We start from the raw sequence: 15,487 nt of genomic DNA, 5'->3' as shown, positions 1-15,487 counted from the left end.
AGAAATGAAGATGAATGAAGAGTCCACAAGATTTTTTTTTTCAGGTGCCACCTTCTAAAAACTATTTTTAATGCAACTATCTAATACTAGAAAGGCTGTGGGTTAACATGCACAAACACAGCACACATTGGTTTAGTAGGTCTAAAAGGGCTTTATGTATCTGATAATGTGGGTCACAACTTGAAAAAGTATAGTCCTTTTTTTTTACTGGGGGGAGGGGGTTTGGGAGAAGGGGTGGGATTATGGACACTGGGGAGGGTATGTGCTTTGGTGAATGCTGTGAAGTGTGTAAACCTGGTGATTCACAGACCTGTACCCCTGGGGATAAAAATATATGTTTATAAAAAATTAAAAATTAAAAAAAAAAGATTTTTTTTTCTAAAAATTGGCTAGTTTGGGGCATCTGGGTGGCTCAGTAGGTTAAGCATCTGCCTTCGGCTCAAGTCATGATCTCTGGGTCCAGAGATCGAGCCCCACATTGGGCTTCCTGCTCAATAGGGAGTCTCCTTCTTTCTCTCTCTCCTTCTGCCCCTCCCCACTGCTTGTTCTCTCTCTGTCTCTCAAATAAATAAATAAAAACTTTAAAAATGGCTAGTTTTTAAAATTAATTATTTTTATTAACATACAATATATTAATTGCCCCGGGGTACAGGTTTGTGAATCATCAGACTTACACATTTTACAGCACTCACCATATCACATACCCTTCCCAATGTCCATAATCCAACCACCCTCCTCCCTACGCCCACACCCTCCAGAAACCCTGTTTGTTTTGTGAGATTAAGAGTCTCTTATGGTTTGTCTCCCTCCCGATCCCATCTTGTTTCATTTTTTCCTTCCCTACCCCCCATACACCTCACCCTGCTTCTCAAATTCCTTATATCAGAGAGATCATATGATAATTATCTTTCTCTGATTGACTTATTTTGCTCAGCCTAATACCCTCTAGTTAAAAATTGGCTAGTTTAATAACCAAAAGGCAATGAGCATCCAGTCTAAAACCTACAATACAGTAATTGTGATACAAAATAATGGTTTGATGAATAAGACATCAATAAGATAACTTGAATCAAAACTACAGAAAGCCCAAAGCATGAAGCCTACATATAACAAACTACAACTCTACCAATCCTAGAAATCATATTCATTTGCTAATAACTTTTCATCATCTGTATTAGTTCCCTTTTGCTATTGTAACAAATTGCCATAAACTTGGAAGCTCCAATATAACAGATTTATTATATTACAGTTCTGGAGATCACAAATCAAAAATGGATTTCACCATACAAAACTCAAGGGGTTGATAAAGCCTTGTTTTTTCTGGAAGCAACAGGGGAGAATTAAGTCTCCTGACTTTGGCAGCTTCGAGAGGAAGCCCTCACTCTTTAGCTCATGGCTCTTTCATCTTCAAACCAATAGAGCAGCATCTTCAAATCTCTCTTTGATTCTGATCTTCCTGCCTCCCTTCTTTAACTTATAAGGATCATCATGATCATAATGAGCTCTCCCAAATTATCCAGCATATCCTCCCATCCCAAGATCCTAATTTAATCACATCTGCAAAATCTCTTTTGTCATCTAAATTAACATCTTCATGTGTTCAGGAGTTCACACAGGGACATCTTTTGGGAACTATTATTTTGATACCACATCATTCATAATACTATCACTGTACTGTATGCATTCAAAGAGGGTTACAGAAGGGAGGTGGTGGTGAAACGGGATAACCAGATGGTGGGTACTAAGAAAAGCACGTGTTAGGTTGAGCACTGGATGTTATATGCAGCTAATGAATCACGGAACACTACATCAAAAGCTTATGATGGCTTTTGATATGCTGGCTAATTAAACATAATGAAAAGAAACAAAGATAGATGTAAGAAAATGGCACCTAATAGTTGCATAGCAATAAACACACAATAAATTTCTGAGTATATCATTACAAAGTAATAGGTGTGTTTTCTATTGATGGTTGTAATGCAGTAGGAATGGATTCTATATCTGAAATGGTGGTTGGCAATATCTTAATTGTTAACAACATTACTGATTAAAAATTAGAGTAATTCAATTTCATGGAATGAAATTGCAAAAAAAATTAAGCAAAAAGGGAGAAAGATCTATGTAAAGAGTACAAAAATACTGCATGGAAACAGTGGGACAGAAGAACAAGTGGTTTTCATTGGCTATTAGAGCAAGAGCTAAAAAGTCATCACAAACCTAACAAAGTTGTCTTTATGTATTCTTCAGTTTTATGAGAACTCACTTCTTTTTCTTTCTGGGCATTATTTTTATTCTTTCCTTGCTATACACAGACTGCTTCCCTTTCTCCATCTGTACATGATTTATCATTTCTGACTAAAGCTCTAGAGTCTACATCAGTTTACAAGTTATAGCTATGAGCCCATATTCTTGTCAATGTACAGACTCCCTTGAGATAGATTTCATCTGGTGGCATGTACTCCCTGTACTGATTCCCCTGTTAGTTATGCACACTAGCTCCAATGAGCTGCGGACAAAGGCTAATATAGTCACGGAGTAAAATCATCCATTTTATGTAGAGAGTGAGTGAGTTGTTTTTGCAAAAGAGCATATGCACTCAACAGTTATGATCAGACTATTCAGAGATGGCCACCCACACCTGAGATTCAGGTCAAATACTGAAAAATTTACAGGAAATATATACAGAATATATTTGAAAAACATATCTGTATCTATATATTTTCTTAAACATCTATGAAAGAAGATTTCAAAAGTGCAAGTTTTTTGTGATCTCATATTTGCATTATTGCTTTAAGAAAATTAAACTTTTTTTTAAGATTTTATTTATTTATTTGACAGATCACAAGGAGGCAGAGAGGCAGAGAGAGAGAGGAGGAGGCAGTCTCCTCACTGAGCAGAGAGTTGATGCGGGGCTCGATCCTAGGACTGTGGGATCATGACCTGAGCCGAAGGCAGAGGTTTAACCCACTAAGCCACCCAGGTGCCCCAAGAAAATTAAACTTTTAAGTAGAAAATTTTAGAGACTGGAATTTATGCCACATTAATCTCCTGATTATCCTATTTCCTTATATTACCTCTATCTTTGTGTTTATACCTTATGTAATTGGGTCTTGATTTTTCTATCCAAACAGTGTCTTTAACTTTTATGACTAGGCCATTGATTAGTATACATCAGTTATTATAATTTTAAATGTTTAAATTAAAACTACCCATAGCTAAGAAGTATGTCCCTTTGTTAGCACACTTGCCTCTTGCTACCTTTCTTTTCTGCAGTGAGTATTTTTTCTATTATTTCATTTTATCTCTACTATTTGCTTATTGCTATTTATGCCACTTTAAAAATACAAATTATTTAAAAATAACAATCTGTTGTGCTTAGGATGGTAGCATGCAACTTTAGTCTGCCATCAGATATTGTGTCACTTTGTGTGTGGTACTAGAATATTCCCATTTCATCCTCTTCTTTGCACTATTGGTACAAATTTTACTTATACATATGGGATAAACAAGTTGCCATAATTTTTCTTTAAATGGCAATTGTCTTTTAGAGAAATTACTAATAAATACACACATTTTATATTTGCTTTGCTTTTTATCATATCTAGCAGTGTTTTGTGGGGTTTTTTGTTTTTGTTTTTGTTTTTTACTTTCTGTCTAGAATTAAATTCCTTCTGTCTGAAGAGATTCCTTTACCATCTTCTGTAATGCAGTACCTCAGGCGATGGCTTCCATTTTGTTGTTGGTAGTGGTAATGGTAATAGTAGCATGATAGTCATGTTGGCTTTCATTTGTTTCATTGAAAAATTTTATTTCTCAATTTTTTAGTGCATATATTTCACATTATTATCTAGTGACTTGATGGTTTCTGATAGGATGTCTGCTGGAATTCTTACATTTATTCTTCTTTATGTAATTTGACTCTGTCAAGCAGCCTTCACTATGTTCTCTTTATCTTTGGGTCCCATCAGTTTGAGTAAGATGTGTCCAGGTACGTTTGGGGGAATATTAATTAATTAATATTAATATTATTTCTGCTTGGTGTTCTTGGAAATTTTTAACTCCAGGGGATTGATAATTTTCATTATTTTAAAAAAAAACTTCCACCAATATCTCTTCAAACATTATTGCACCATTTTCTCTCCTTCCTCCTTCTGAGACTGCAAGTACACCAATGTTAGATTGTTTAATCACAAAGCTCCTTTATGTTCTGTTCTGGTTTTCTACTCTTTTCCTCTTTAGTTTCATTTTGATTAATTTTTGTTGACTTATCTTTGAGTTTGTTAATTTTTCCTCAGCCATGTAGATTCTACTGATGAGCCCATTAGAGACATTTTTCACCTCTATTACCATGTAATTTAAAAAATTTTTCTAATATTTCCCCTTGCTTCTTACTCATGGTTTTAATCTCTCTGCTGAAATTACCCATTTATTTGAGCAATTATCTGTCTTTTCCACTGAAACCTTTAATATCATAGTTATTGTTTAAATTCCCTGCCAGATAGTTTCAACGTCTGAGTCCTAAGTGATTGGTTCTGCTGATTTATGTGCCTCTTACTTTTTTTGTGTGACTCATAATTTTTGGTCAAAAGCCCAACACATGTGCAAGACTAGAGAAACCAGAGTAAAGAGTGTTTATGCTCAGAACTGGGGAGGGAAGAGGTGAGCAAATCTAGCCAAGGGTTGAGCTCTTTTGTTGTGGTGTTGTATCACTACTCTGTAATGTTCTCTTGTGGTTAGGGTATAAACAGGACTGCAGGAGAATTCTCAACAATGCTCATCCATCCTCAGCTTTAGATTTTTTTCTGCATCAGCTTGTGCCACAATGAGGGTCTCTTTATGGTTTTTTATGTTTTTTCTCTTCCTTTAAGGTTAGAAGTTTGTTATTTGATGCTTGTTAGCCTGGGATAGATATGCAGGTCATTCTCTATTATCCTGGTTCATCCTGGGCCTTAGTCAGGTCTTTATTGCTGACTCTCCAAGCCAGAACTTTAGCGGTGACTGAACCCCACTTAAAGGTAAGCATTTATAAAGAGCTAAAGTCAGGATGATTCCTTTCCCACAAAGCTAGGATTTTTTTTTTTCTGTGCCTTCTCCCCATTGAATAAGGCAGTCAGACTTGCTGCCTCTCTACCAGCAGATTAAGGATTTTGTGCCATTGAGTAGATATGAGGAGAAAGCTCTGAGTGGGGTGTGCCTTTCTGGCAGTCTTCCTTCCTCCAGGCACACACCAAAAGGGAGCGTTTTTCGGTTCCTGCCTTGTCCCCAAACTCTAGCAAATACCCAGGAAGACCCATGGAGAAGAACATTTTATTGCATAAGACATGACTTTAAGCCTGAGGCTCCCATGGATTCTTTTCTCTCATGCAAGCCTATACTCAGCAATATTCCCTCCTAAGATCCCTCTTGGGTTGGCTGTGGCTTTGGGTAGGGGGAGGGTCTGCATCACAGTTTGCCTTGTATCTCTGTCCAGTTCTACTTACTTCTCTTCTTCTGGTTTGTTGGTCTCTGTAAATGTGTTGTACCCCAAACTCTATCTCAGCATATAAATCCAGAAGACCCAAATCAAAATACTATATGTTGGCTAATTGAACATAATAATTTAAAAAAAGAAAGAAAGAAAAAAGAATTTTGAATATTTTAATTACATTTTTTAAGTTGAAAATTTCCATTTTTCAATATGATTGAGTAAAAATATCTTTGCCTTCTCCATTTCCTAGAAAACTGAACCCTTCCAGGGATTTTTGTCAATGGAGATTTTTCTGATTTTTCTGACACTAGGATCTACTTAAAATCATGCAACTTACTATAGGAAAGGAATCTGAATAAGGGAGTGAAAATAAACAAGGAAGAGAGGAAGTACTTAAGGAAAGAAAACAAAATAATGAGTCTTTCTTGTATCAGTAAAACCATTATTAAATGGCAGTTGCAGGAAAATCCCTGGACCCTCACTGTTAGATACCACAATGTGTCAAAGAGGCAAGGACTATAAGAAAACACAGCCTTGCGATCTTACCAAATGTTACAGAATTTCGGAGATAATGTTTCAATAATCCACTAATTTAAGAAAGTATCGATTAGCAAACAAATAAATAAATAAGTGTTATTGAATGATACAGTGTGGTTCTAATTACGGTGCATTGGGGAGGAAAAAAATGAATAATATATTATCCCTTACCTGGAATGGTTTATGATATCATGAAGAAAGAAGTTTAGATAGACTATACTTTGTATTTTAATATATTTATGTATCAAAAATTTATTTCAAGATGGCAGAGAAGTAACAGGCTGAGACTGCTTTAGCTAGCCAGAGATCAGTTAGATAGCTTATCTAAAGATTGCAAACACCTGAAAATCCATTGGCAGATCGAAGAGAAGAACAGCAATTCTGGAAACAGAAAAACAACCACTTTCTGAAAGGTGTTTTCTTTTTTTTAAAATTCTTTTCTTTTCTTTTTTTTTTTCTTTTTTCTTTTTTTTTTACTTTCTTCCCTTTTGAACCTCTTTTTATCCCCTTTCTCCCCACTCACGATTTTGGATCTCTTCTAATTTGGTTAAAGCATATTTTCCTGGGGTTGTTGCCACCCTTTTAGTATTTTACTTGCCCCTTCATTTACTCTTATCTGGACAAAATGACAAGACGGAAAAATTCAACACAAAAAAAAAGAACAAGAGGCAGTACCGAAGGCTAGGGACCTAATCAATACAGACATCGGTAATATGTCAGATCTAGAGTTCAGAATGACAATTCTCAAGGTTCTAGCCGGGCTCGAAAAAGGCATGGAAGATATTAGAGAAACCCTCTCGAGAGATATAAAAGCCCTTTCTGGAGAAATAAAAGAACTAAAATCTAACCAAGTTGACATCAAAAAAGCTATTAATGAGGTGCAATCAAAAATGGAGGCTCTAACTGCTAGGATAAATGAGGCAGAAGAAAGAATTAGTGATATAGAAGACCAAATGACAGAGAATAAAGAAGCTGAGCAAAAGAGGGACAAACAGCTACTGGACCACGAGGGGAGAATTCGAGAGATAAGTGACACCATAAGACGAAACAACATTAGAATAATTGGGATTCCAGAAGAAGAAGAAAGAGAGAGGGGAGCAGAAGGTATACTGGAGAGAATTATTGGGGAGAATTTCCCCAATATGGCAAAGGGAACGAGCATCAAAATTCAGGAGGTTCAGAGAATGCCCCTCAAAATCAATAAGAATAGGCCCACACCCCGTCACCTAATAGTAAAATTTATTAGTCTCAGTGACAAAGAGAAAATCCTGAAAGCAGCCCGGGAAAAGAAGTCTGTAACATACAATGGTAAAAATATTAGATTGGCAGCTGACTTATCCACAGAGACCTGGCAGGCCAGAAAGAGCTGGCATGATATTTTCAGAGCACTAAACGAGAAAAACATGCAGCCAAGAATACTATATCCAGCTAGGCTATCATTGAAAATAGAAGGAGAGATTAAAAGCTTCCAGGACAAACAACAACTGAAAGAATTTGCAAATACCAAACCAGCTCTACAGGAAATATTGAAAGGGGTCCTCTAAGCAAAGAGAGAGCCTACAAGTGGTAGATCAGAAAGGAACAGAGACCATATACAGTAACAGTCACCTTACAGGCAATACAATGGCACTAAATTCATATCTCTCAATAGTTACCCTGAATGTTAATGGGCTAAATGCCCCTGTCAAAAGACACAGGGTATCAGAATGGATAAAAAAACAAAACCCATCTATATGTTGCCTCCAAGAAACTCATTTTAAGCCCGAAGACACATCCAGATTTAAAGTGAGGGGGTGGAAAAGAATTTACCATGCTAATGGACATCAGAAGAAAGCAGGAGTGACAATCCTTATATCAGATCAATTAGATTTTAAGCCAAAGACTATAATAAGAGATGAGGAAGGACACTATATCATACTCAAAGGGTCTGTCCAACAAGAAGATTTAACAATTTTAAATATCTATGCCCCCAACGTGGGAGCAGCCAACTATATAAACCAATTAATAACAAAATCAAAGAAACACATCAACAATAATACAATAATAGTAGGGGACTTTAACACTCCCCTCTCTGAAATGGACAGGTCATCCAAGCAAAAGATCAACAAGGAAATAAAGGCCTTAAACGACACACTGGACCAGATGGACATCACAGATATATTCAGAATATTTCATCCCAAAGCAACAGAATACACATTCTTCTCTAGTGCACATGGAACATTCTCCAGAATAGATCACATCCTCGGTCCTAAATCAGGACTCAACCGGTATCAAAAGATTGGGATCATTCCCTGCATATTTTCAGACCACAATTCTCTAAAGCTAGAACTCAACCACAAAAGGAAGTTTGGAAAGAACCCAAATACATGGAGACTAAACAGCATCCTTGTAAAGAATGAATGGGTCAACCGGGAAATTAAAGAAGAATTGAAAAAAATCATGGAAACAAATGATAATGAAAATACAACGGTTCAAAATCTGTGGGACACAACAAAGGCAGTCCTGAGAGGAAAATATATAGCGGTACAAGCCTTTCTCAAGAAACAAGAAAGGTCTCAGGTACACAACCTAACCCTACACCTAAAGGAGCTGGAGAAAGAACAAGAAAGAAACCCTAAGCCCAGCAGGAGGAGAGAAATCATAAAGATCAGAGCAGAAATCAATGAAATAGAAACCAAAAAAAAAAAACAATAGAACAAATCAACGAAACTAGGAGCTGGTTCTTTGAAAGAATTAATAAAATTGATAAACCCCTGGCCCGACTTATCAAAAAGAAAAGAGAAAGGACCCAAATAAATAAACTCATGAATGAAAGAGGAGAGATCACAACTAACACCAGAGCAATTCAAACTATTATAAGAACATACTATGAGCAACTCTACGGCAATAAATTTGACAATCTGGAAGAAATGGATGCATTCTTAGAAACATATAAATTACCACAACTGAACCAGGAAGAAATAGAAAGCCTGAACAGACCCATAACCAGTAAGGAGATTGAAACAGTCATTAAAAATCTCCAAACAATCAAAAGCCCAGGGCCAGACGGCTTCCCGGGGGAATTCTACCAAACATTTAAAGAAGAACTAATTCCTATTCTACTGAAACTGTTCCAAAAAATAGAAATGGAAGGAAAACTTCCAAACTCATTTTATGAGGCCAGCATCACCTTGATCCCAAAACCAGACAAGGATCCCACCAAAAAAGAGAGCTATAGACCGATATCCTTGATGAACACAGATGCGAAAATACTCAACAAAATACTAGCCAATAGGATTCAACAGTACATTAAAAAGATTATTCACCACCACCAAGTGGGATTTATTCCAGGGCTGCAAGGTTGGTTCAACATCCACAAATCAGTCAATGTGATACAACACATCAATAAAAGAAAGAACAAGAACCATATGATACTCTCAATAGATGCTGAAAAAGCATTTGACAAAGTACAGCATCCCTTCCTGATCAAAACTCTTCAAAGTGTAGGGATAGAGGGCACATACTTCAATATCATCAAAGCCATCTATGAAAAACCCACCGCAAATATCATTCTCAATGGAGAAAAACTGAAAGCTTTTCCGCTAAAGTCAGGAACACGGCAGGGATGTCCATTATCACCACTGCTATTCAACATCGTACTAGAGGTTCTAGCCTCAGCAATCAGACAACAAAAGGAAATTAAAGGCATCTAAATCGGCAAAGAAGAAGTCAAATTATCACTCTTCGCAGATGATATGATACTATATGTGGAAAACCCAAAAGACTCCACTCCAAAACTGCTAGAACTTATACAGGAATTCAGTAAAGTGTCAGGATATAAAATCAATGCACAGAAATCAGTTGCATTTCTCTACACCAACAGCAAGACAGAAGAAAGAGATATTAAGGAGTCAATCCCATTTACAATTGCATCCAAAACCATAAGATACCTAGGAATAAACCTAACCAAAGAAACACAGAATCTATACTCAGAAAACTATAAAGTACTCATGAAAGAAATTGAGGAAGACACAAAGAAATGGAAAAATGTTCCATGCTCCTGGATTGGAAGAATAAATATTGTGAAAATGTCTATGCTACCTAAAGCAATCTACACATTTAATGCAATTCCTATCAAAGTACCATCCATCTTTTTCAAAGAAATGGAACAAATAATGCTAAAATTTATATGGAACCAGAAAAGACCTCGAATAGCCAAAGGGATATTGAAAAAGAAAGCCAACGTTGGTGGCATCACAATTCCGGACTTCAAGCTCTATTACAAAGCTGTCATCATCAAGATAGCATGGTACTGGCACAAAAACAGACACATAAATCAATGGAACAGAATAGAGAGCCCAGAAATAGACCCTCAACTCTATGGTCAACTAATCTTCGACAAAGCAGGAAAGAATGTCCAATGGAAAAAAGACAGCCTCTTCAATAAATGGTGCTGAGAAAATTGGACAGCCACATGCAGAAAAATGAAATTGGACCATTTCCTTTCACCACACACAAAAATAGACTCAAAATGGATGAAGGACCTCAATGTGCGAAAGGAATCCATCAAAATCCTTGAGGAGAACACAGGCAGCAACCTCTTCGACCTCTGCCGCAGCAACATCTTCCTAGGAACAACGCCAAAGGCAAGGGAAGCAAGGGAAAAAATGAACTAATGGGATTTCATCAAGATCAAAAGCTTTTGCACAGCAAAGGAAACAGTTAACAAAATCAAAAGACAACTGACAGAATGGGAGAAGATATTTGCAAACGACATATCAGATAAAGGACTAGTGTCCAGAATCTATAAAGAACTTAGCAAACTCAACACCCAAAGAACAAATAATCCAATCAAGAAATGGGCAGAGGACATGAACAGACATTTCTGCAAAGAAGACATCCAGATGGCGAACAGACACATGAAAAAGTGCTCCATATCACTCGGCATCAGGGAAATACAAATCAAAACCACAATGAGATATCACCTCACACCAGTCAGAATGGCTAAAATCAACAAGTCAGGAAATGACAGATGCTGGCGAGGATGCGGAGAAAGGGGAACCCTCCTACACTGTTGGTGGGAATGCAAGCTGGTGCAGCCACTCTGGAAAACAGCATGGAGGTTCCTCAAAATGTTGAAAATAGAACTGCCCTATGACCCAGCAATTGCACTATTGAGTATTTACCCTAAAGATACTAATGTAGTGATCCAAAGGGACACGTGCACCCGAATGTTTATAGCAGCAATGTCCACAATAGCCAAACTATGGAAAGAACCTAGATGTCCATCAACAGATGAATGGATCAAGAAGAAGTGGTATATATACACAATGGAATACTATGCAGCCATCAAAAGAAATGAAATCTTGCCATTTGCGACAACAGGGATGGAACTAGAGCGTATCATGCTTAGCGAAATAAGTCAAGCAGAGAAAGACAACTATCATATGATCTCCCTGATATGAGGAAGTGGTGATACAACATGGGGGCTTAAGTGGGTAGGAGAAGAATAAATGAAAGAAGATGGGATTGGGAGGGAGACAAACCATAAGTGACTCTTAATCTCACAAAAGAAACTGAGGGTTGCTGGGGGGAGGGGGTTTGGGAGAAGGGGGTGGGATTATGGACATTGGGGAGGGTATGTGCTTTGGTGAGTGCTGTGAAGTGTGTAAACCTGGTGATTCACAGACCTGTACCCCTGGGGATAAAAATATATGTTTATAAAAAATAAAAATTAATTAAAAGAAAAAAAAGAAGGACTAAAAACAAAACAAACAATTATTTCATTTAATATACACAAAATTTTTTTTATTCAAAAAATACTTATTTGTACCTGCTATACAATAGTCACCTTCCTTGGCCATACTTACGTAGTAATGGGAAAAATGAAATCTCTGACTCCATGAAGGTTATAGTCTCAGTCATGAATTGGATAATAAGCAAACTTCATAGTCTTAGTAAATATTAATGCAAAAGAAAAATAACAACTTAGGGAAAAGTGATAAGGAGTGTTAAAATACACTAAGCATCTTAAATATAAAAAGATTCATCTGTGAGATCTTGGTAAGGAGGAGGTATTTCAACAAAGATGAAGGTGAAAGGGAATGAGCCTCCAGGGTATCTTGGGTAAGACTATACCAGACAAAGAGGAAGAGCAAGTATTACGGCTGGAAATTGGGAGCAGGAAAAGGACCATTAAACAAGGTGAAAAGAAGTAGGAGGTATAATTAGAGCAATATTGCATTTGGGAGGCCAATGATTAGGACTCAGGTGTAAGGGCAAATTATGTAACTTGTTGTAGTTCATTGTGAGGATTATTAAAAAAAAAAAAAAAGCTTATAATGGAGTAAAGAACAAAGAGCAAATTTGAGCAAATGAGTGACAAAAGTATCTTCTCTGGTTTAAACTAGACTATAGAGGTAATGGGAAAACAAGAAGGAGGCTATTGAGATCATCTGAAAGAAATGTGCTGTTATCTTGGACCATAACAGCATGGCAATAAGTAATTCTATCCTGGATATATTATGAATATAGTGCCAATGTAATTTGTTAATAGACTGGCTGTGAGGTATAAAAGAAAAAAGATGCTATAAATGATTCCAGGCTCCTCCTTCCCTTCCTTTCCCTTTTTTTTCCCCAATAATTCGGTGCAAAACCGATTAGAGAAACAAGGTAAGATGGGAAATAGGCATAGGAGAAGGGGAGACAACCTAGTCTGAAGATCAAGAACCCAAGTAAAGTGAAGAAAGTGTACCCACAAAGAGGAGTCTCAATGTAAGAAGAGTTTAAACCTGGCTAGAAAGATATTCCCGGAGAGGAGAGGCCCAGCATGGACCGCCAGAGTTCAAGTAGTATGAGGAGGGAATTCAGTGATAGAGGCCACATAGCATGGGATATTGGAGACCAAATAGGGTAAAGAGGTTATCCATATGAAGGACAAAGTTGTGACATTGATGACAGATTGACTTATGTACAGAAAAATTAATTAAATAATGGAAGTGAGTTTTTTTCCATTATTGGAAAAGGATGTTACAAATATGAAAAGTATGATAATTAAAATAACGCCTATGCTGTTGAGTTAGAACTGGAGGTATTGGAGGGATCTCATGGTTTTCAATATAGATAGATTAGATGAGACACATGAATGGTCTGTGAGTAGAGACCCAAAATTCCCAAAATGATAAACACATCAGATCGTGTCTTCAAAATATCATTTACTGATAAATGGAATAGGATGCCTTAGAGAAATGGCTGTTTATGCTTGAGGCAGGTATAGAAAATTATAAGCTTGGAATGCCTTGTTAGTCCAGAAAACAATGAAGTGTTCTAAAATGGATGGATATATTGTCAAAGGGGCTTCCACTGGTCAATACTGAGACAACGGAAAATTAAAACCCATTGAATAAAATAACAGAACAATACATAGAGATACACATAAATAAATGAATACATTTAAAAAGGATATTTACATAGGTTCAAAACACCTTCCAAATACATATCTATAACATACATGTGTGTATATATAATGTAAACATATACATACTTATATATGTATATACATATGATACATATGCATGATATACAGTATATAAAAATACATATATAATATATATTAAATAAAATAAATATAACAGTATAAGAAACAAATATGAAACATACACAATAACAAATAATAAAGTAAAACATTAATATGCACATAAATATATAACAAATATAAAGAAGAACATGATTTCATTGGAGAAACCTGGTAGACACAACCTTAAACAAGTGAACATCATAAGTAATGAGACAAATTTGTGTTCTTTTACCTGATGCACTGAAAAAATACAATATCAAATTAAGTGATATTTCTGCCAAAGATGCATAACCTATATCTAATTATGAATAAACATAAGACAACCCAAGTTGTGGAACATTCTACCAAATATCTGGCCTATGATTTAGTGAAAAAGTTATGGAAATGAAGAAAAAGCAGCAAATTTAAGTGGAAGAAAAAGTGAATTGGCCTAATTGATTATAGTGGCCACAGGAAAGTGACATTTCATAGACATTATTTTAGAGAAGTGGAAAGTGTTGGGCTCAGAGAGGAAGAAATGGGCAAATTAGAACTTATTTAGGAAAGATGATGATGTTGTGTATGGAGGTTGAGGAGGGGAGTTGTGGTTTATTGAAAATTTAAAAAAATTATTTTGGAACCACAGTCATTTATTGCTATGATTTAGAGAAGGATGAATGAACACAAAAATGTTTACAGTTACACGAAACTCACAATTGCCTAGCAGCTGTGATCGCATTCTTTCACACGCTGAATTCAACCAATGGGTTTAAGCAAAATTTGCAGTAAAAAAGAAAAGAAAGGTTAAAACCATAAAAGTGTGTCCCTTAGGCCTAATCTCTTGTACTTGTTTTGTTTCCTATGAATTGATCTGTTATCAGTCAATTCAGGACGTCACGAGATTCAGTATCCTTCCAGGAGTCTGTGTTTACCTCATACCTGGGAGTCGATGAAGCAGGAACTGGCAGGGGGCTCATTATCCTGTCAGTTCTCTGTCCCTTATAGAATCTCTTCCTTATATCCAAGAATTATTTCATATTTATATAATTGTGTATTTCATTGTTTCATGCATACACTATTTTTTAATTTTTAATTTTTTAAAATTAACATACATTGTATTGTTAGGCATACACTATTTTTGACAGGAAACAAGGTGTCTCTGGATCAGAAAACAGACATTCATTACTCATAGAACAACTTGGCTCCTCATGCCATTATTTCCACAGGGTGTAGCAACAAGGACCAGATGTTCACCTCCGCATGCAGTGAGGTTGCACCACAGGAAAGCAATGCTGAGATTATAAGACTTGGAACTGACATAGAGCAACTGGAATACCAGCCCATCATTCTCTATGCTAATGCATGCAACAGAGAAAAAGAGAAGCCCCAATTTTACACTGAAGGGAAGGGCAGGGAGTGAGTTAAAAGAAGGTAAAATTCTTCTACTTCATATTCAAATTCCTTACATTCACTAAAGATTAATTTTCTTTAACAGTAATCCTTTGTTCAACTTCTCAAAGACAAGCATCTCTCCTACTCAGTTCACCATGGCCGACCAGTGGTGATGGAGCATCAGGAATAAGGTTACTGCTCAATAAATAACTGCCAAATGAAGTCTGAGGCTTGGGAACAGTTTTCTGGTAGAGCTCTCTGTCAGCTCACTTGATTATAACAAACACACAGTACATGCATTTAGAGAAGGGCTGGGCATGCATGAGCCCATGGCCTGCATATTCCTAATTATGGCCCAGGATTCAGGTCACAGTGCAGGAATTTTGAATTGGTGTCTCCTATGCCTCACCCCTGAATCCTCTTAGCCTCTATTCTGAAGGCGTCCACCCCTGCTAGGACCAGTTCCAAATGGACTCTGATTTGCTTTGTGCATGTGAAACTTGTGGGCTACTTTTAGTCACTCCTTGGACCTTGGACCTAGTGCCCTAAGTTTCTGT

The 15,487-nt window shown here is 36.6% G+C and overlaps 1 pseudogene; it reads left to right on the top strand.

The window, feature by feature from the left end:
- The window catches only part of LOC132018663 (protein LEG1 homolog), a 47,271-nt pseudogene extending 32,313 nt beyond the window's left edge, over positions 1-14,958 (top strand).
- Positions 14,959-15,487: the final 529 nt, after the last annotated feature.

Source organism: Mustela nigripes, chromosome 5, assembly GCF_022355385.1.
Source record: "Mustela nigripes isolate SB6536 chromosome 5, MUSNIG.SB6536, whole genome shotgun sequence".
Lineage (NCBI taxonomy): Eukaryota > Metazoa > Chordata > Mammalia > Carnivora > Mustelidae > Mustela > Mustela nigripes.
The sequence above is the reverse complement of the archived record's forward strand: the minus strand, read 5'-3'. Positions and strand labels throughout refer to the sequence as shown.